The 23,327-nt window shown below is 49.1% G+C and overlaps 1 protein-coding gene and 1 long non-coding RNA gene across 2 annotated transcripts in view; one reads left to right on the plus strand and one right to left on the minus strand.

Annotated features, from left to right (window-relative positions):
• The window catches only part of LOC146009533 (uncharacterized), a 134,639-nt gene that overhangs the window by 37,297 nt on the left and 74,015 nt on the right, over window positions 1-23,327 (minus strand). The gene's annotated exons all lie outside the window — the stretch shown is intronic.
• Window positions 9,337-22,990, plus strand: LOC146010117 (uncharacterized). The gene is made up of 3 exons (XR_014444723.1): window positions 9,337-9,372; window positions 10,003-10,174; window positions 22,840-22,990. It is a non-coding gene; the product is annotated as an uncharacterized LOC146010117 (long non-coding RNA).

Below are 23,327 nucleotides of genomic sequence, written 5' to 3' on the forward strand. Positions count from 1 at the left end.
TTATAAAAACGGGGGCTGGGGGGGCCGCACAGATTATAAAAACGGGGGCTGGGGAGGGCCGCACAGATTATAAAAACGGGGGCTGGGGGCCGCACAGATTATTAAAAAGGGGGCTGGGTGCCGCACAGATGATAAAAACGGGGGCTGGGGGCCGCACAGCTGACGGCCACTGAGCACAGATAAAAACAGGGGCTGGGGGCTGAAGTGCAGCACACATTATAAAAACGGGGCTGGGGGCCGCACACATTATAAAAACGGGGGCTGTGGGCCGCACAGCTGATGCTGAGCACAGATAAAAACGGGCTGGGGGCCGCACTGCACAAGGCTGCTGCTGAAAATATCAGGGGGCACAGAAAAAGTCATATTTATATTAATAAATCAAACCATTCCCTGTACAATTCTGTGAAAAAAAAATATATAGGCATCAGGGCCTATAGACACTGGCTGAGGGAGTGCCAGGCCGCATCCACTATATATATATATAGGGCGCGATGAATCACCTAGTTTTATATAAGTAGGCTAAATCCAAGTGGGCAAAGGGACCTGATATTTTATGAGCATCTGGTGTAAAGGACCAGGTCCTGTAGGCCACTTGATTATAGCCCATTTTATATAAGTAGGCTAAATCCAAGTGGGCAAAGGGACCCAATATTTTATGAGCATCTGGTGTAAAGGACCAGGTTCTGTAGGCCACTTGATTATAGCCCATTTTATATAAGTAGGCTAAATCCAAGTGGGCAAAGGGACCCGATATTTTATGAGCATCTGGTGTAAAGGACCAGGTCCTGTAGGCCACTTGATTATAGCCCATTTTATATAAGTAGGCTAAATCCAAGTGGGCAAAGGGACCTGATATTTTATGAGCATCTTGAGTAAAGGACCAGGTCCTGTAGGCCACTTGATTATAGCCCATTTTATATAAGTAGGCTAAATCCAAGTGGGCAAAGGGACCTGATATTTTATGAGCATCTGGTGTAAAGGACCAGGTCCTTTAGGCCACTTGATTCCAGCCCATTTTATATAAGTAGGCTAAATCCAAGTGGGCAGAGGGACCTGATATTTTATGAGCATCTGGTGTAAAGGACCAGGTCCTTTAGGCCACTTGATTCCAGACCATTTTATAAAAGTAGGCTAAATCCAAGTGGGCAGAGGGACCTAATATTTTATGAGCATCTGGTCTAAAGGACCAGGTCCTTTAGGCCACTTGATTATATCCCATTGTATATAAGTAGGCTAAATCCAAGTGGGCAAAGGGACCTGATATTTTATGATCATCTGGTGTAAAGGACCAGGTCCTTTAGGCCACTTGATTATAGCCCATTTTATATAAGTAGGCTAAATCCAAGTGGGCAAAGGGACCTGATATTTTATGAGCATCTGGTGTAAAGGACCAGGTCCTTTAGGCCACTTGATTCCAGCCCATTTTATATAAGTAGGCTAAATCCAAGTGGGCAGAGGGACCTGATATTTTATGAGCATCTGGTGTAAAGGACCAGGTCCTTTAGGCCACTCGATTCCAGCCCATTGTATATAAGTAGGCTAAATCCAAGTGGGCAGAGGGACCTAATATTTTATGAGCATCTGGTCTAAAGGACCAGGTCCTTTAGGCCACTTGATTATATCCCATTGTATATAAGTAGGCTAAATCCAAGTGGGCAAAGGGACCTGATATTTTATGATCATCTGGTGTAAAGGACCAGGTCCTTTAGGCCACTTGATTATAGCCCAATTTATATAAGTAGGCTAAATCCAAGTGGGCAAAGGGACCTGATATTTTATGAGCATCTGGTGTAAAGGACCAGGTCCTTTAGGCCACTTGATTATAGCCCATTTTATATAAGTAGGCTAAATCCAAGTGGGCAAAGGGACCTGATATTTTATGAGCATCTGGTGTAAAGGACCAGGTCCTTTAGGCCACTTGATTATAGCCCATTTTATATAAGTAGGCTAAATCCAAGTGGGCAGAGGGACCTGATATTTTATGAGCATCTGGTGTAAAGGACCAGGTCCTTCAGCCCACTTGATTATAGCCCATTTTATAAAAGTAGGCTAAATCCAAGTGGGCAGAGGGACCTGATATTTTATGAGCATCTGGTCTAAAGGACCAGGTCCTTTAGGCCACTTGATTATAGCCCATTTTATATAAGTAGGCTAAATCCAAGTGGGCAGAGGGACCTGATATTTTATGAGCATCTGGTGTAAAGGACCAGGTCCTGTAGGCCACTTGATTCCAGCCCATTTTATGTAAGTAGGCTAAATCCAAAAGTACATCACATTTTACAAGACACTTGCGTAAAGAACCAGGTCCTTTAGACCACAAGTTTGTAGCCCATTTAGACATAGCTAGGCTAAATCCTAGTGGGCAAAGGGAGGGTGTGTTGTGTGCCCAGGCACGCCATAAATGTCCGACACCCCCCCCCCCCCCACACACAAATCGTGTTTTCTTTTCTAATGTGAATACATCAGACTTGCAGAAGAGAAGTGCGGGGTGAAGCTATCCGCCACACTCCTCTAGGTGGAGAGCTTGTGGGCGTAGTTGGATTTCTCGGGCCAGTGGTGTCAGGGGGTGGGAGGAAGGATAGTTACCACCGGGTGCCACTGCCAGCAAGTGTAGATCCATGGCAGGAACCGGTTATGGGACTAGCTTGGTGCTCACAGATGAGGAGAAGCGAATCAGCTGTACTCATGGGTAACCAGTGGGACACTGAATAGTGGGCAATTGGTATGCACTGACTGAAGCACCACAGATCAGAGAATGGAACAAGCTGTGGGTGCTACTGAAACAGATGAGGTTGCATACAACAAGTGGTGGGGGCAAGGGATGGAACATAGAGGCGAGAAGAGAGGGAGCGAAATAAAGACAGGATAGTACAAAAAACAGGAGGAGAGGATACGGAAAGGAAAACTGGCAGAAAGGACACATATATTGGCACATTTAGGTAGAAGGGGCACAGACAAAGGCTCTGAGAGCCAGAAGAGGAACAGATAGTCATAACAGGGCACAGTCAAGGCCCCCATACCCTATGTGATTTTGGCCCGATTTCACTCGAATCTTGCCCAAATTGCATGTGAATGACATCTGATCCGATGCGCGGTCCCGTGCGTTCAGATCAGAGCTGGAGAGCATACATACATACAGCAGATAACCCTTATGTGCAGCCGTCAGCGGCACATCGAGGGTGCTGCTCAGCATCCACAATGTATCACATCCGATGTAGGGGGAGGGGGGGCACTAAGAGCCAGGCGGGTGAATGAAATTAAGAAACCTCCGCCTGCAGCTTCCAGGGATTTATTACATCCAGTGCCATATAGTATGTGAGCTCTCCCGAGGAGCTGCCAGGGTAATCAGGTCAGACTTGGATTTTAGAGGCACAAGGAGGCAGAATGGAGGATGGATACAAAAGGAACTATGGGACACAAATTGTGTAACTGATTGGTTTAGGTGGCACAATAAATTACTTCAAAGTTGTAAATGGGTCACTTCACAGATATATATATTTCTAAATAAAAATGGTATAAATCCAAGTGTGCCTATACACAGAGGTTTGAATCAGACATCTGTCAGTTGTGGGATGGCACCTTCAGGGACGGTGCAAGGCACTGGAGCGGCCCAGGCGTGGGTGATGCATCCGCCGCCCCCACGTCGCACCACAGGGGGGTGTTATAGGACCGCGTGGGGGGGGGAGGGTTGTGATGCAGTTGCCGCATTGCTCCATGGGAGGGAAGGGGCTGGCAGTTGATGCGGCGAGGGCAGCTGTGTTAATCCATGGGGGTAGCAGGGGGTGGGGGAGAGTTGCACTGCTTACCTTGAGCCAGGGGGGGTCCAGCGACCAAGTGCCGCCCTCCAGTGGGCGGTACCCCAAGCAAATGCCTAAAGTTGCCTAGTGGTGGCGCCTGGCCTGGCCAACTTGTGGGGTTACGTGATCTCCTAATTGGTCTCTTCAAGCCTCCTTTAACTGTTATTTCAAATGATGTATACAAACGAAGTCCATACAATCATTTTTATTAGTCTTTTTTTTTGTTTTCAAAAAGTAGAATTCAATGAAGATTTTCAGTGCACAATTGATGGTTAAAGATGGAGTAAGTGTTTTTTAGGGAGAGAGGCTGCACCAGGTGGAGAGGGGGAAGAGAGAGCCTGTCAGAGGGAGAGAGAGGCGAGCAGGGGGAGAGAAAAAGAGGATGGACAGAAGGGGCGAGAGGGTGACGGAGGTTTGGAGAGAGAGAGCATAGGCTAGAGAAAAGAGAACTGGTAGAGAGCGAGAAAGAGCAAAAACATGGGGCAGTGATGGGGGTGAGTTAAAGAGGGCGATGGGAAGTGGTAATGTAACAAGGGGCAAGGTGAAATGGATTGAGGTGACAGTGGGCTAGAGGGCTGGGCAGTGAGATGATGTGAAAGGGCGATGTGGGAATAGAAGGCAGATCTCCTTTTACCAGCATCAATAGGTCTCCCATACATTAGCGCTGTGCTCTCATGCAAGTAACCATCTGCCTGGCTCCGCTGCTCCCCATCTCCCTAACCGCTCCTGCATGTCTCCCTCCCCTTGCCCGCCATTGCCAGCTCATGTCAGGGTCAGAAGAGCTCGTCCCCGGGGACCCTCATTTTCTTTTTAAAATGAGTTCCAGGTCACAATTTAGGGTCAAATACTACATGCTATAGCAGGTAGGATGTGCAGGCTTTGAGGGACATGCCTATGATTGTGAGAGCGGGAAGGGGTGGTGGGAAGGATGCAGAGACGGATTTAGGCTCAATGGGGCCCTAGGCAAGAAACCGGTTTGGGGGGTTATCCAAACAATCCATAGCTCTATATTTCCATTCATGCTCCCCTCGTTATTTTATTATTATTAATGACCCTTAAACAATATGCCACACACAAAGTAATGCCCCTTACACATTATGCCAAACACCGTAATGCCTCTTACACAACCAGTGATCGTGCTAGGTGCAAAAATGTGTGGGGCCCAGGTACCCCTCACTTTATACAGTTGGGACCCCACTTCACTGTTTATGGGTTCCATTACATAGTCTGCCTTTGATCTACCCAATCTACCGTCACTACAATGCCTCTTAGGTGGGGCAGAAGAAAGAGTAAGTGGTTTGATAGACAAAAAGGGTGTCTGGGAAAGAGCAAAAAATTGAGAGGAGCTAGAAAGAGGGAGAGGGGGATTCAAGAAAAAGAAATGCGAAAGGGGAATATCAAGATAAAGGGAGGAGTGCGAGCAGAGAGAATGTCAATGAGGGAGAGACAGAAAGGAAATACAGAGGGCCAAATGTAATAGGTTGAGAGCAGAGTTCGCAAAATTTTAGCCCTAACTGCGGACCCCTAAACTGAGTGGGTCCCCAGGGATGCCTCGCGCACTGCTGCAGCTGGTGTATAAGGAAAACTGATAAATCCCCCCCCAGTGTCCCATGTGGGAAGAGTGCTGCAGCCGCCATCCTGTGCTCTTGTGTCCTGATCTGCAGCATGGCAGAGCCGGACACCCACGCTGCTCCCCAGGGCCTGCTGGAGCTCTCCTCCCTGGGCCAACCACTGCTACCAGAGCTCTGCTCCCTAGGTCTCTCTGCCGGAGCACTCCTGCTCCCTGGACCACCCGCCACTGCTGTCTGAACTCTCCTCCCTGGGTCATCTGCTGCTGCACCCGGGGCCTGCTGTCGGAGTACTGCTGCTCCCGGTGCTACCTGCCACCAGTGCTCTACTGCTCCCCAGTGCTGGCAGCTGGTGCTATTACAGGTGAGCACGGGCTGCCAGCGCTGGGAAGCTTGAGAGCATGCCTTTGCAGAACTGTAAAAGCCAGTGCATGGAAGGCTGATGCTGGAGCAAGACCTGCCTTCGCCTCACCCCCCTCCCCTCACCCCATCTCTTTACTCTTTTTCTATCTCTTATGTCCGGCAGTGACCACATTTGAAATGTCTGCTAAGAGGGGAGCAGGAGCGTTGCTATAGGGCAGAAGTATCAACCAATGTTAAGTGCATATCTGCACCTAACGCTGGTTAACTGGGGGGATTACAGTTTTTTATATGTATTAACAGCACGCCTAATGGGCTCTAGGGACAGCCTGAAGAGTAACGCTCGGTGCGGCTGTCCTCTGTAATCCCCCCCAGCAATTAGCGGCCGGGGCGATGTATTAACAGCCGCTTCTTCAGCTTAGGGCTAGTGTTGTCCTTTCCCCACTGTGAGGACAGCACTAGCCCTGCTGCTGGCTGTGGGCTGCGCTGGAGATCTTGCGATAATAACAAGATCTTGTGCATGCCCACAGAGCCGGCCAGGGGAGAGGTTTTTTTTTTTTTTACAATGCGCTCGCGCAGTGCTGCCTGGCCGCCAATAAGGAGAGCTGAGGAGACAGGAAGTAACATCTCTCCTTATCGACAGCCGCCTGCATCATACATCAAGGTTATAAGCGTGCCCACTTCTCTTCGTTATGCAGGAGAAGCAGGACCTGTTATTTTAAACGTATATAGCCCCATTAATAAATCTGCCCCTATGTGGTGGAACATTTGTGGACATTATCTGTAATGGCGTTACTTTAGGAATTGTGTGTGTGTGTGTGTGTGGGGGGACGGGACACACTACTGGAGGCATCATACAGTATGTATAAGCAGGAGTACTGGGGCACTACGGTGTGTGGCATAAATTGTGGGCATTACGGTGTGTGGCATGTTGTGTTATGGGCATAATGGTGTGGTATGTTGTATAATGGGCATGACTGTGCGTGGCATAATGCCTAACAGGCATTATGGTGTGCGTAACCCTGGCTCAGTGTGTCCAAGTGGTTCTAGCTGGTGTAGTGTGTTTAAGTGGCACTACTGCGGTGTAATGTGAATTTGTACTATTACGCGGCCATACCCTGAATCTAAAAAAACATGTCGTGGGGTTCTTCTCCTCCTGCCCCTGCCCCCCCCCCCATAAACAAGCCCAGAGCTCAGATATGGAGGACACACACCAGGCTCTTGAGCCGGCCCTGGTTTCCAAAATACAGGGGACAAAATGAATAGGGGTCCCCCGTATTTTGGGGACCAGCACCAGGCTCCACTAGAAGGGGGTGTAATGCCGTAGCCAGGGGACACTCTCGATGGGGTCCCATGGCCAAAACATTACCCACCCTAACTAATCAACCCAGGCCTGGGCTGAAGCCCGAGGCTATCCCCTGCACCCCTGAGCAGTGGGTGCAGGGTTGATAGCTTGTTTAAACCGTAAAAATAGGAATTTAATACCTACCGGTAATTCCTTTTCACAAAGTCCTTATGGGATACTAGGCATCGTCTTAAGACCTTGGGTATTAGAGGGTACCCGCAAGGTCTTAAGACTTTTCCCAGTATCCCACAAGCCTGCCCCACTTGGGAGAACCACAGGTACCAGCATGTGGGGCATTAATGGCTCGCCGGTACCCAGTGGCGTAACTAGATACATGTGGGCCCCATAGCAAAAGTTTTTAAGGATCCCTATTTATCATCTAATGCTGAAAAATGTATACAGCACATGATACTTTGACAGGGGGGGTGCCGCCGGGCAGGAGGTGCCATCAGGCGGGGAGGGGGCACGCCAGGTAAAGTGGGGGGTGGTCCGTCGAGCGGGAAGAAGGGGTCGCCACAGGGTAAGAAGGGGTGTGTGCTGCCGCGTGAGATGCTGGTGGGGATGCCGTCAGGAAGCAGAGGATTTTGGGTGCCTGGGTAAGTAAAGGGGGGAAGGGGTGCCGCAAGATGGGCGAGAAGCTGGTGGTGTGCCAGCCAGACAGGACAGAGGTAAGGGGGGGGGGGGCATGCCCAGGTCGAGTAAGAAGCAGGGAGGATGACCAGGTAAGTGGGGGGGGGGGGGCGGGGCTCAAGGGGTGAGAAGCCCGTGGGACTAGTCCCGCCGGGGGTGTTTTGAGAAGTGTGGGGGCATTTTGAGCAGTAGGTGTAGTATGCGCAAGGGGGGCAGTATGGGGGTATTTTGTGCAGTAGAGGGCAGTATGTGCAAGGGGGACAGTGCATGCAAGGGGGACAGTATGCGCAGGGGGGAGACCGTGTGGGGGCAGTATGCGCGGGGGCCGACAGCGCGGGGGCAGTATGCGCGGGGGCCGACAGCGCGGGGGCAGTATGCGCGGGGGCAGTATGCGCGGGGGCCGACAGCGCGGGGGCCGACAGCGCGGGGGCCGACAGCGCGGGGGCCGACAGCGCGGGGGCCGACAGCGCGGGGGCCGACAGCGCGGGGGCAGTATGCGCGGGGGCAGTATGCGCGGGGGCCGACAGCGCGGGGGCAGTATGCGCGGGGGCCGACAGCGCGGGGGTCAGTATGCGCGGGGGCCGACAGCGCGAGGGCAGTATGCGCGGGGGCCCGACAGCGCGGGGGCAGTATGCGCGGGGGCCCGACAGCGCGGGGGCAGTATGCGCGGGGGCAGTATGCGCGGGGGCCGACAGCGCGGGGGGCCGACAGCGCGGGGGGCCGACAGCGCGGGGGGCCGACAGCGCGGGGGGCCGACAGCGCGGGGGGCCGACAGCGCGGGGGCAGTATGCGCAGGGGCGGACAGCGCGGGGGCAGTATGCGCAGGGGCGGACAGCGGGGGGGCAGTATGCGCAGGGGCGGAATGCGCAGGGGCAGTATGCGCAGGGGCGGACAGCGCGGGGGCAGTATGCGCAGGGGCGGTATGCGCAGGGGCGGACAGCGCGGGGGCTGTATGCGCAGGGGCGGACAGCGCGGGGGCGGTATGCGCAGGGGCGGACAGCATGGGGGCGGTATGCGCAGGGGCGGACAGCGCGGGGGCAGTATGTGCAGGGGGGGACAGTGTGGGGGCAGTATGTGCAGGGGGGACAGTGTGGGGGCAGAATGTGCGGGTGGTGGTGCAGGGTAAGAACGGGAGCGGAGGGTGCTGCCGGGCGAGAAGGTGCCCGTCGAAGGAGGGGTGGGGGGTGTTTTGTTCCGCCGGGTAAGGTGGGTGGTAAGAGCAGGTGACGTAGAGGGTGCCCACCGGGCAGGTGAGAGGGGAGGGGGTGCCGCTGGGTGTACCTGATACCTGGGATGTCTCACACCCAGTCCGCAGCACATGCTGATCCTGCCTGCAGTAGGAAAGGAAGGAGGAAATGGAACTCAGTGTATTGACTCCTCCCACTGATCACTGCGGGTCACGTGGGTGTGATGTCATCACAGGTCCTTTAGCCCACTATAATTTAGCATCTACCGTACAGTCCGCCGCCTATACAGCCATAACCCGGAAGATCTTACCGCATACATACATAGAGGCCGGAAGTCAGGTGGCAGTTGGAACGCACAACCCGGAAGTCAGATGGAACGCACAGCACGGAAGCAGGGTGTGTATGTGTATGTATAACATAAAACGACGGAGCGGGTGAGTTAGCGGCAGCGGGAGATGTACAGAGACACCATGAGGCGCTTACAGGTTATACAGAGCAGATGCTGCGCTGTAATGTCACCATTATCCGGCTGTGCTGCAGTGATTACCAGGCCTCATACCTCCCCCCATGTACCCAGCGCTGTACCCCCCCTTATGCTGTATTATAGCCTCAGTGCGGCCACATACATATGTATTATTACTATAAATCTTCTTTATCCACCTGATAGATATAGATACAAGAGCTCGTGCTGGTTTCTTAATTACGGAGGGAACCCCATGATTTTTGGTGGAACCAGGATTGGCTCAACAAGTCCAGGGCTGGTTATGCTGGGGTGAGGGGAAACACCCCCCCCCCCCCCCCCCCCCCCGTTTAAAACATTTTTTGTACACAAATCTGCATACGCTCGTTACTAAAAAAATAAATAAATCGCACTAAACGCATATTTACATTACTAAAAATCGCCAGAAATCACATGCAAATTCTGCACCCTATTACATCTTGCCCAGCATTGGGTGGAGATTATTAATGTGCTGTAGCTGGATCGGTGGAGCTGCTGGCAAACACCGACCAGGGCTGTGGGAAATATGAGGACGTACTGGTCACTCAATGTTTCATATCTGTATATGTTACGTGTACTCTGTGATGATTCTTATACTAATTATATGTCTTCCTAGACAGCTGATCAGTGAGGAGCCAGAACCTTTACACTGGATGCACAAAGTCGCGTGACGGTGAGACGTGTCCTGTATAGATCACTGATAACTGAGGATGGATAAGGACAGGAGTCACACGACTGAGAGGATACTAAATCTCACCCTGGAAATCATCTACCTGCTGACTGGAGAGGTGAGGGGATCTGGGAGTGTCACTGTGACATCACTTATATCTATAGTAATAATACAGGGATGTGACTGGGGAGGTGAGGGGATCTGGGAGTGTCACTGTGACATCACTTATATCTATAGTAATAATACAGGGATGTGACTGGGGAGGTGAGGGGATCTGGGAGCGTCACAGTGACATCACTAATATCTATAGTAATAATACAGGGACGTGACTGGGGAGGTGAGGGGATCTGGGAGTGTCACTGTGACATCACTTATATCTATAGTAATAATACAGAGAGGTGACTGGAGAGGTGAGGGGATCTGGGAGTGTCACTGTGACATCACTTATATCTATAGTATTAATACAGGGATGTGACTGGGGAGGTGAGGGGATCTGGGAGTGTCACTGTGACATCACTTATATCTATAGTAATAATACAGGGACGTGACTGGAGAGGTGAGGGGATCTGGGAGTGTCACTGAGACGTCACTTATATCTATAGTAATAATACAGGGACGTGACTGGGGAGGTGAGGGGATCTGGGAGTGTCACTGTGACGTCACTTATATCTATAGTAATAATACAGGGACGTGACTGGGGAGGTGAGTGGATCTGGGAGCGTCACTGTGACATCACTTATACCTATAGTAATAATACACGGACATGACTGGGGAGGTGAGGGGATCTGGGAGTGTCACTGTGACATCACTTATATCTATAGTAGTAATACAGAGACGTGACTGGGGAGGTGAGGGGATCTGGGAGTGTCACTGTGACATCACTTATATCTATAGTAATAATACAGGGACGTGACTGGGGAGGTGAGGGGATCTGGGAGTGTCACTGTGACATCACTTATATCTATAGTAATAATACAGGGACGTGACTGGGGAGGTGAGGGGATCTGGGAGCGTCACTGTGACATCACTTATATCTATAGTAATAATACAGGGACGTGACTGGGGAGGTGAGGGGATCTGGTAGTGTCACTGTGACGTCACTTATATCTATAGTAATAATACAGGGACGTGACTGGGGAGGTGAGGGGATCTGGGAGTGTCACTGTGACATTACTTATATCTATAGTAATATTACAGGGACGTGACTGGGGAGGTGAGGGGATCTGGGAGCGTCACTGTGACGTCACTTATATCTATAGTAATAATACAGGGACGTGACTGGGGAGGTGAGGGGATCTGGGAGTGTCACTGTGACATCACTTATATCTATAGTAATAATACAGGGACGTGACTGGGGAGGTGAGGGGATCTGGGAGCGTCACTGTGACATCACTTATATCTATAGTAATAATACAGGGACGTGACTGGGGAGGTGAGGGGATCTGGGAGTGTCACTGTGACATCACTTATATCTATAGTAATAATACAGGGACGTGACTTGGGAGGTGAGGGGATCTGGGAGCGTCACTATGACATCACTTATATCTATAGTAATAATACAGGGACGTGACTGAGGAGGTGAGGGGATCTGGGAGTGTCACTGTGACGTCACTTATATCTATAGTAATAATACAGGGACGTGACTGGGGAGGTGAGGGGATCTGGGAGCGTCACTGTGACATCACTTATATCTATAGTAATAATACAGGGACGTGACTGGGGAGGTGAGGGGATCTGGTAGTGTCACTGTGACGTCACTTATATCTATAGTAATAATACAGGGACGTGACTGGGGAGGTGAGGGAATCTGGGAGTGTCACTGTGACATCACTTATATCTATAGTAATAATACAGGGACGTGACTGGGGAGGTGAGAGGATCTGGGAGCGTCACTGTGACATCACTTATATCTATAGTAATAATACAGGGACGTGACCGGTGAGTGGATCTGGGAGCGTCACTGTGACATCACTTATACCTATAGTAATAATACACGGACATGACTGGGGAGGTGAGGGGATCTGGGAGCGTCGTTGTGACATCACTTATATCTATAGTAATAATACTGGGACTTGACTGGGGAGGTGAGGGGATCTGGGAGCGTCACAGTGACATCACTTATATCTATAGTAATAATACAGGGACGTGACTGGGGAGGTGAGGGGATCTGGGAGCGTCACAGTGACATCACTTATATCTATAGTAATAATACAGGGACATGACTGGGGAGGTGAGGGGATCTGGGAGTGTCACTGTGACATCACTTATATCTATAGTAATAATACAGGGACGTGACCGGAGAGGTGAGTGGATCTGGGAGCGTCACTGTGACATCACTTATATCTATAGTAATAATACAGGGACGTGACTGGGGAGGTGAGGGGATCTGAGAGCGTCACTGTGACATCACTTATATCTATAGTAATAATACAGGGAGGTGACGGGATCTGGGAGCGTCACTGTGATGTCACTTATATCTATAGTAATAATACAGGGACGTGACTGGGGAGGTGACGGGATCTGGGAGTGTCACTGTGACATCACTTATAGCCATAGTAATAATACAGGGACCTGACTGGGTAGGTGAGGGGATCTGGGAGTGTTACTGTGACATCACTTATAACTATAGTAATAATACAGGGCAGTGACTGGGGAGGTGAGGGGATCTGGGAGTGTCACTGTGACATCACTTATATCTATAGTAATAATACAGGGACGTGACTGGGGAGGTGAGGGGATCTGTGAGTGTCACTGTGACATCACTTATATCTATAGTAATAATACAGGGACGTGACTGGGGAGGTGAGGAGATCTGGGAGTGTCACTGTGACGTCACTTAAATCTATAGTAATAATACAGGGACGTGACTGGGGTGGTGAGGGGATCTGGGAGCATCACTGTGACATCACTTATATCTATAGTAATAATACAGGGAGGTGAGGGGATCTGGGAGTGTCACTGTGACGTCACTTATATCTATAGTAATAATACAGGGACGTGACTTGGGAGGTGAGGGGATCTGGGAGTGTCACTGTGACATCACTTATATCTATAGTAATAATACACGGACGTGACTGGGGAGGTGAGGGGATCTGGGAGTGTCACTGTGACATTACTTATATCTATAGTAATAATACAGAGACGTGACTGGGAGGTATGGGGATCTGGTAGTGTCACTGTGACATCACTTATATCTATAGTAATAATACAGGGACGTGACTGGGGAGGTGAGGGGATCTGGGAGTGTCACTGTGACATCACATATATCTATAGTAATATTACAGGGACGTGACTGGGGAGGTGAGGGGATCTGGGAGTGTCACTGTGACATCACTTATATCTATAGTAATAATACAGGGACGTGACTGGGGAGGTGAGGGGATCTGGGAGTGTCACTGTGACGTCACTTATATCTATAGTAATAATACAGGGACGTGACTGGGGAGGTGAGGGGATCTGGGAGCGTCACTGTGACATCACTTATATCTATAGTAATAATACAGGGACGTGACTGGGGAGGTGAGGGGATCTGGTAGTGTCACTGTGACGTCACTTATATCTATAGTAATAATACAGGGACGTGACTGGGGAGGTGAGGGAATCTGGGAGTGTCACTGTGACATCACTTATATCTATAGTAATAATACAGGGACGTGACTGGGGAGGCGAGGGGATCTGGGAGCGTCACTGTGACATCACTTATATCTATAGTAATAATACAGGGACGTGACCGGTGAGTGGATCTGGGAGCGTCACTGTGACATCACTTATACCTATAGTAATAATACACGGACATGACTGGGGAGGTGAGGGGATCTGGGAGCGTCGTTGTGACATCACTTATATCTATAGTAATAATACTGGGACTTGACTGGGGAGGTGAGGGGATCTGGGAGCGTCACAGTGACATCACTTATATCTATAGTAATAATACAGGGACGTGACTGGGGAGGTGAGGGGATCTGGGAGCGTCACAGTGACATCACTTATATCTATAGTAATAATACAGGGACATGACTGGGGAGGTGAGGGGATCTGGGAGTGTCACTGTGACATCACTTATATCTATAGTAATAATACAGGGACGTGACCGGAGAGGTGAGTGGATCTGGGAGCGTCACTGTGACATCACTTATATCTATAGTAATAATACAGGGACGTGACTGGGGAGGTGAGGGGATCTGAGAGCGTCACTGTGACATCACTTATATCTATAGTAATAATACAGGGACGTGACTGGGGAGGTGACGGGATCTGGGAGCGTCACTGTGATGTCACTTATATCTATAGTAATAATACAGGGACGTGACTGGGGAGGTGACGGGATCTGGGAGTGTCACTGTGACATCACTTATAGCCATAGTAATAATACAGGGACCTGACTGGGTAGGTGAGGGGATCTGGGAGTGTTACTGTGACATCACTTATAACTATAGTAATAATACAGGGCAGTGACTGGGGAGGTGAGGGGATCTGGGAGTGTCACTGTGACATCACTTATATCTATAGTAATAATACAGGGACGTGACTGGGGAGGTGAGGGGATCTGTGAGTGTCACTGTGACATCACTTATATCTATAGTAATAATACAGGGACGTGACTGGGGAGGTGAGGAGATCTGGGAGTGTCACTGTGACGTCACTTATATCTATAGTAATAATACAGGGACGTGACCGGTGAGTGGATCTGGGAGCGTCACTGTGACATCACTTATACCTATAGTAATAATACACGGACATGACTGGGGAGGTGAGGGGATCTGGGAGCGTCGTTGTGACATCACTTATATCTATAGTAATAATACTGGGACTTGACTGGGGAGGTGAGGGGATCTGGGAGCGTCACAGTGACATCACTTATATCTATAGTAATAATACAGGGACGTGACTGGGGAGGTGAGGGGATCTGGGAGCGTCACAGTGACATCACTTATATCTATAGTAATAATACAGGGACATGACTGGGGAGGTGAGGGGATCTGGGAGTGTCACTGTGACATCACTTATATCTATAGTAATAATACAGGGACGTGACCGGAGAGGTGAGTGGATCTGGGAGCGTCACTGTGACATCACTTATATCTATAGTAATAATACAGGGACGTGACTGGGGAGGTGAGGGGATCTGAGAGCGTCACTGTGACATCACTTATATCTATAGTAATAATACAGGGACATGACTGGGGAGGTGACGGGATCTGGGAGCGTCACTGTGATGTCACTTATATCTATAGTAATAATACAGGGACGTGACTGGGGAGGTGACGGGATCTGGGAGTGTCACTGTGACATCACTTATAGCCATAGTAATAATACAGGGACCTGACTGGGTAGGTGAGGGGATCTGGGAGTGTTACTGTGACATCACTTATAACTATAGTAATAATACAGGGCAGTGACTGGGGAGGTGAGGGGATCTGGGAGTGTCACTGTGACATCACTTATATCTATAGTAATAATACAGGGACGTGACTGGGGAGGTGAGGGGATCTGTGAGTGTCACTGTGACATCACTTATATCTATAGTAATAATACAGGGACGTGACTGGGGAGGTGAGGAGATCTGGGAGTGTCACTGTGACGTCACTTAAATCTATAGTAATAATACAGGGACGTGACTGGGGTGGTGAGGGGATCTGGGAGCATCACTGTGACATCACTTATATCTATAGTAATAATACAGGGAGGTGAGGGGATCTGGGAGTGTCACTGTGACGTCACTTATATCTATAGTAATAATACAGGGATGTGACTGGGGAGGTGAGGAGGTCTGGGAGCATCACTGTGACATCACTTATATCTATAGTAATAATACAGGGACATGACTGGGGAGGTGAGGAGATCTGGGAGTGTCACTGTCACATCACTTATATCTATAGTAATAATGCAGGGACGTGACTGGGGAGGTGAGGGGATCTGGGAGTTTCACTGTGACATCACTTATATCTATAGTAATAATGCAGGGACGTGACTGGGGAGGTGAGGGGATCTGGGAGTGTCACTGTGACATCACTTATATCTATAGTAATAATACAGAGACGTGACTGGGAGGTGAGTGGATCTGGGAGTGTCACCGTGACGTCACTTATATCTATAGTAATAATACAGAGACGTGACTGGGGAGGGGATCTGGGAATGTCACTGTGACATCACTTATATCTATAGTAATAATACAGGGATGTGACTGGGTAGGTGAGGAGATCTGGGAGCGTCACTGTGACATCACTTATATCTATAGTAATAATACAGGGATGTGACTGGGGACGTGAGGGAATCTGGGAGTGTCACTGTGACATCACTTATATCTATAGTAATAATACAGGGACGTGACTGGGGAGGTGAGGGGATCTGGGAGTGTCACTGTGTCATCACTTATATCTATAGTAATAATACAGGGATGTGACTGGGGAGGTGAGGAGATCTGGGAGCGTCACTGTGACATCACTTATATCTATAGTAATAATACAGGGATGTGACTGGGGAGGTGAGGGAATCTGGGAGTGTCACTGTGACATCACTTATATCTATAGTAATTATACAGGGACGTGACTCGGGAGGTGAGGGGATCTGGGAGCGTCACTGTGTCATCACTTATATCTATAGTAATAATACAGGGATGTGACTGGGGAGGTGAGGGGATCTGGGAGCGTCACTGTGACATCACTTATATCTATAGTAATAATACAGGGCAGTGACTGGGGAGGTGAGGGGATCTGGGAGTGTCACTGTGACATTACTTATATCTATAGTAATAATACAGAGACGTGACTGGGAGGTGAGGGACCTGGGAGTGTCACTGTGACATCACTTATATCTATATTAATAATACAGGGAGGTGACTGGGGAGGTGAGGGGATCTGGGAGCGTCACTGTGACGTCACTTATATTTATAGTAATAATACAGGGATGTGACTGGGGAGGTGAGGAGGTCTGGGAGCGTCACTGTGACATCACTTATATCTATAGTAATAATACAGGGACATGACTGGGGAGGTGAGGAGATCTGGGAGTGTCACTGTGACATCACTTATATCTATAGTAATAATGCAGGGACGTGACTGGGGAGGTGAGGGGATCTGGGAGTGTCACTGTGACATCACTTATATCTATAGTAATAATGCAGGGACGTGACTGGGGAGGTGAGGGGATCTGGGAGTGTCACTGTGACATTACTTATATCTATAGTAATAATACAGAGACGTGACTGGGAGGTGAGTGGATCTGGGAGTGTCACTGTGACGTCACTTATATCTATAGTAATAATACAGAGACGTGACTGGGGAGGGGATCTGGGAGCGTCACTGTGACATCACTTATATCTATAGTAATAATATAGGGACGTGACTGGGGAGGTGAGGGGATCTGGGAGTGTCACTGTGACATCACTTACATCTATAGTAATAATACAGGGACGTGACTGGGGAGGTGATGGGATCTGGGAGTGTCACTGTGACATCACTTATATCTATAGTAATAATACAGGGATGTGACTGGGTAGGTGAGGAGATCTGGGAGCGTCACTGTGATATCACTTATATCTATAGTAATAATACAGGGATGTGACTGGGGAGGTGAGGGGATCTGGGAGTGTCACTGTGACATCACTTATATCTATAGTAATAATACAGGGATGTGACTGGGGAGGTGAGGGAATCTGGGAGTGTCACTGTGACATCACTTATATCTATAGTAATAATACAGGGACGTGACTGGGGAGGTGAGGGGATCTGGGAGTGTCACTGTGTCATCACTTATATCTATAGTAATAATACAGGGACGTGACTGGGGAGGTGAGGGGATCTGGGAGTGTCACTGTGACATCACTTATATCTATAGTAATAATACAGGGACATGACTGGGGAGGTGAGGGGACCTGGGAGTGTCTCACTGTGACATCACTTATATCTATAGTAATAATACAGGGACGTGACTGGGGAGGTGAGGGGATCTGGGAGTGTCACTTATATCTATAGTAATAATACAGGGATGTGACTGGGGAGGTGAGGGGATCTGGGAGTGTCACAGTGACATCACTTATATCTATAGTAATAATGCAGGGACGTGACTGGGGAGGTGAGGGGACCTGGGAGTGTCACTGTGACGTCACTTATATCTATAGTAATAATACAGGGACATGACTGGGGAGGTGAGGAGATCTGGGAGTGTCACTGTGACGTCACTTATATCTATAGTAATAATGCAGGGACGTGACTGGGGAGGTGAGGGGATCTGGGAGTGTCACTGTGACATCACTTATCTATAGTAATAATACAGGGACGTGACTGGGGAGGTGAGGGGATCTGGGAGTGTCACTGTGACATTACTTATATCTATAGTAATAATAGAGACGTGACTGGGGAGGTGAGGGGATCTGAGAGCGTCACTGTGACATTACTTATATCTATAGTAATAATACAGAGACGTGACTGGGAGGTGAGGAGATCTGGGAGTGTCACTGTGACGTCACTTATAGCTATAGTAATAATACAGGGACGTGACTGGGAGGTGAGGGGATCTGGGAGTGTCACTGTGACATCACTTATATCTATAGTAATAATACAGGGACGTGGCTGGGGACGTGTGGAGATCTGGGAGTGTCACTGTGACATCACTTATATCTATAGTAATAATACAGAGACATGACTGGGGAGGTGAGGGGATCTGGGAGTGTCACAGTGACATCACTTATATCTATAGTAATAATACAGGGACGTGACTTGGGAGGTGAGGGGATCTGGGAGTGTCCCTGTGACGTCACTTATATCTATAGTAATAATACAGGGACGTGACTGGGGAGGTGAGGGGATCTGGGAGTGTCACTGTGACATCACTTATATCTATAGTAATAATACAGGGACGTGACTGGGAGGTGAGGGGATCTGGGAGTGTCACTGTGACATCACTTATATCTATAGTAATAATAGAGACGTGACTGGGGAGGTGAGGAGATCTGGGAGTGTCACTGTGACATCACTTATATCTATAGTAATAATACAGGGACGTGACTGGGGAGGTGAGGGGATCTGGGAGTGTCACAGTGACATCACTTATATCTATAGTAATAATACAGGGACCTGACTGGGGAGGTGAGGGGGTCTGGGAGTGTCACTGTGACATCACTTATATCTATAGTAATAATACAGGGACGTGACTGGGGAGGTGAGGGGATCTGGGAGCATCACTGTGACATCACTTATATCTATAGTAATAATACAGAGACGTGACTGGGAGGTGAGGGGATCTGGGAGTGTCACTGTGACATTACTTATATCTATAGTAATAATACAGAGACGTGACTGGGAGGTGAGGGGATCTGGGAGTGTCACTGTGACATCACTTATATCTATAGTAATAATACAGGGACGTGACTGGGGAGGTGAGGAGATCTGGGAGTGTCACTGTGACATCACTTATATCTATAGTAATAATACAGGGACGTGACTTGGGAGGTAAGGGGATCTGGGAGCGTCACTGTGAGGTCACTTATATCTATAGTAATAATACAGGGAGGTGACTGGGGAGGTGAGGAGATCTGGGAGTGTCCCTGTGACGTCACTTATATCTATAGTAATAATACAGGGACGTGACTGGGGAGGTGAGGGGATCTGGGAGTGTCACTGTGACATCACTTATATCTATAGTAATAATACAGGGACGTGACTGGGGAGGTGAGGAGATCTGGGAGTGTCACTGTGACATCACTTATATCTATAGTAATAATACAGGGACGTGACTGGGGAGATGAGGGGATCTGGGAGTGTCACAGTGACATCACTTATATCTATAGTAATAATACAGGGACCTGACTGGGGAGGTGAGGGGGTCTGGGAGTGTCACAGTGACATCACTCTTATCTCTATTACTGACACAGGGACCTGACTGGGGAGATGAGGGGATCTGGGAGTGTCACAGTAACATCACTCTTATCTCTATTACTGACACAGGGACCTGACTGGGGAGGTGAGGGGATCTGGGAGTGTCACTGTGACATCACTTATATCTATAGTAATAATACAGGGACGTGACTGGGGAGGTGAGGGGATCTGGGAGTGTCACTGTGACATCACTTATATCTATAGTAATAATACAGGGACGTGACTTCGGAGGTGAGGGGATCTGGGAGTGTCACAGTGACATCACTTATATCTATAGTAATAATACAGGGACGTGACTGGGGAGGTGAGGAGATCTGGGAGTGTCACTGTGACATCACTTATATCTATAGTAATAATACAGGGACGTGACTGGGGAGGTGAGGGGATCTGGGAGCGTCACTGTGAGGTCACTTATATCTATAGTAATAATACAGGTACGTGACTGGGGAGGTGAGGGGATCTGGGAGTGTCACTGTGACATCACTTATATCTATAGTAATAATACAGGGACGTGACTGGGGAGGTGAGGAGATCTGGGAGTGTCACTGTGACATCACTTATATCTATAGTAATAATACAGGGACGTGACTGGGGAGGTGAGGGGATCTGGGAGTGTCACAGTGACATCACTTATATCTATAGTAATAATACAGGGACCTGACTGGGGAGGTGAGGGAGTGTCACAGTGACATCACTCTTATCTCTATTACTGACACGGGGATCTGGGAGTGTCACAGTAACATCACTCTTATCTCTATTACTGACACAGGGACCTGACTGGGGAGGTGAGGGGATCTGGAAGCGTCACTGTGACATCACTCTTATCTCTATTACTGATACAGGGACCTGACTGGGGAGGTGAGGGGGTCTGGGAGCGTCACAGTGACATCACTCTTATCTCTATTACTGACACAGGGACCTGACTGGGGAGGTGAGGGGGTCTGGGAGCATCACAGTGACATCACTCTTATCTCTATTACTGACACAGGGACCTGACTGGGGAGGGGGTCTGGGAGCGTCACAGTGACATCACTCTTATCTCTACAACTAACACAGGGACCTGACCGGGGAGGTGAGGGGGTCTGGGAGCGTCACAGTGACATCACTCTTATCTCTATTACTAACAGGGACCTGACTGGGGAGGTAAGGGGATCTGGGAGTATCACTGTGACATCACATATATCTATAGTAATAATACAGGGACGTGACTGGGGAGGTGAGGAGATCTGGGAGTGTCACTGTGACGTCACTTATATCTATAGTAATAATGCAGGGACGTGACTGGGGAGGTGAGGGGATCTGGGAGTGTCACTGTGACATCACTTGTCTACAGTAATAATACAGGGACGTGACTGGGGAGGTGAGGGGATCTGGGAGTGTCACTGTGACATTACTTATATCTATAGTAATAATAGAGACGTGACTGGGGAGGTGAGGGGATCTGGCAGCGTCACTGTGACATTACTTATATCTATAGTAATAATACAGAGACGTGACTGGGAGGTGAGGAGATCTGGGAGTGTCACTGTGACGTCACTTATAGCTATAGTAATAATACAGGGACGTGACTGGGGAGGTGAGGGGATCTGGGAGTGTCACTGTGACATTACTTATATCTATAGTAATAATACAGAGACGTGACTGGGAGGTGAGGGGATCTGGGAGTGTCACTGTGACATCACTTATATCTATAGTAATAATACAGGGACGTGGCTGGGGAGGTGAGGAGATCTGGGAGTGTCACTGTGACATCACTTATATCTATAGTAATAATACAGGGACGTGACTGGGGAGGTGAGGGGATCTGGGAGTGTCACTGTGACATCACTTATATCTATAGTAATAATACAGGGACGTGACTGGGGAGGTGAGGGGATCTGGGAGTGTCACAGTGACATCACTTATATCTATAGTAATAATACAGGGACGTGACTTGGGAGGTGAGGGGATCTGGGAGCATCACTGTGAGGTCACTTATATCCTATAGTAATAATACAGGGAGGTGACTGGGGAGGTGAGGGGATCTGGGAGTGTCCCTGTGACGTCACTTATATCTATAGTAATAATACAGGGATGTGACTGGGGAGGTGAGGGGATCTGGGAGTGTCACTGTGACATCACTTATATCTATAGTAATAATACAGGGACGTGACTGGGAGTCGAGGGGATCTGGGAGTGTCACTGTGACATCACTTATATCTATAGTAATAATAGAGACGTGACTGGGGAGGTGAGGAGATCTGGGAGTGTCACTGTGACATCACTTATATCTATAGTAATAATACAGGGACGTGACTGGGGAGGTGAGGGGATCTGGGAGTGTCACAGTGACATCACTTATATCTATAGTAATAATACAGGGACCTGACTGGGGAGGTGAGGGGGTCTGGGAGTGTCACTGTGACATCACTTATATCTATAGTAATAATACAGGGACGTGACTGGGGAGGTGAGGGGATCTGGGAGCATCACTGTGACATCACTTATATCTATAGTAATAATACAGGGACGTGACTGGGGAGGTGAGGGGATCTGGGAGTGTCACTGTGACATCACTTATATCTATAGTAATAATACAGGGACGTGACTGGGAGGTGAGGGGATCTGGGAGTGTCCCTGTGACGTCACTTATATCTATAGTAATAATACAGGGACGTGACTGGGGAGGTGAGGGGATCTGGGAGTGTCACTGTGACATCACTTATATCTATAGTAATAATACAGGGACGTGACTGGGGAGGTGAGGAGATCTGGGAGTGTCACTGTGACATCACTTATATCTATAGTAATAATACAGGGACGTGACTGGGGAGGTGAGGGTCATTGTGACATCGCTTATATCTATAGTAATAGTATAAGGAGGGGATCTGGTGGTGTATGCATTGCAAGTATATTTTCCAACACACAGGATTACACAGTAGTGAAGAAGACATCCAGAGAGCATGAGATACCCAGTTGCTGTCACCTTGGGTTAGATGGACTGAGCAGGACCCAGAGCCCCATCCCGGTGCCTCCACCTCACTCACTGATACATGGGAGAGAAAATGACAACAAGATCCTGGAACTCACCATCAAGATCATCCAGCTGCTGACCGGAGAGGTGACTGCTGGGAATGGGGCGTTATACAGTAACACCGGGGATGTGACCGGAGAGGTGACTGCTGGGAATGGGACGTTATACAGTAACACCGGGGGGTGTGACCGGAGAGGTGACTGCTGGGAATAGGGCGTTATACAGTAACACCGGGGGATGTGACCAGAGAGGTGACTGCAGGGAATGGGACATTATACAGTAACACAGGGGATGTGACCGGAGAGGTGACTGCTGGGAATGGGACATTATACAGTAACACCGGGGGATGTGACCGGAGAGGTGACTGCTGGGAATGGGACATT

The sequence above is a fragment of the Crinia signifera genome, chromosome 6 (assembly GCF_055691185.1).
Source record: "Crinia signifera chromosome 6, ASM5569118v1, whole genome shotgun sequence".
NCBI lineage: Eukaryota > Metazoa > Chordata > Amphibia > Anura > Myobatrachidae > Crinia > Crinia signifera.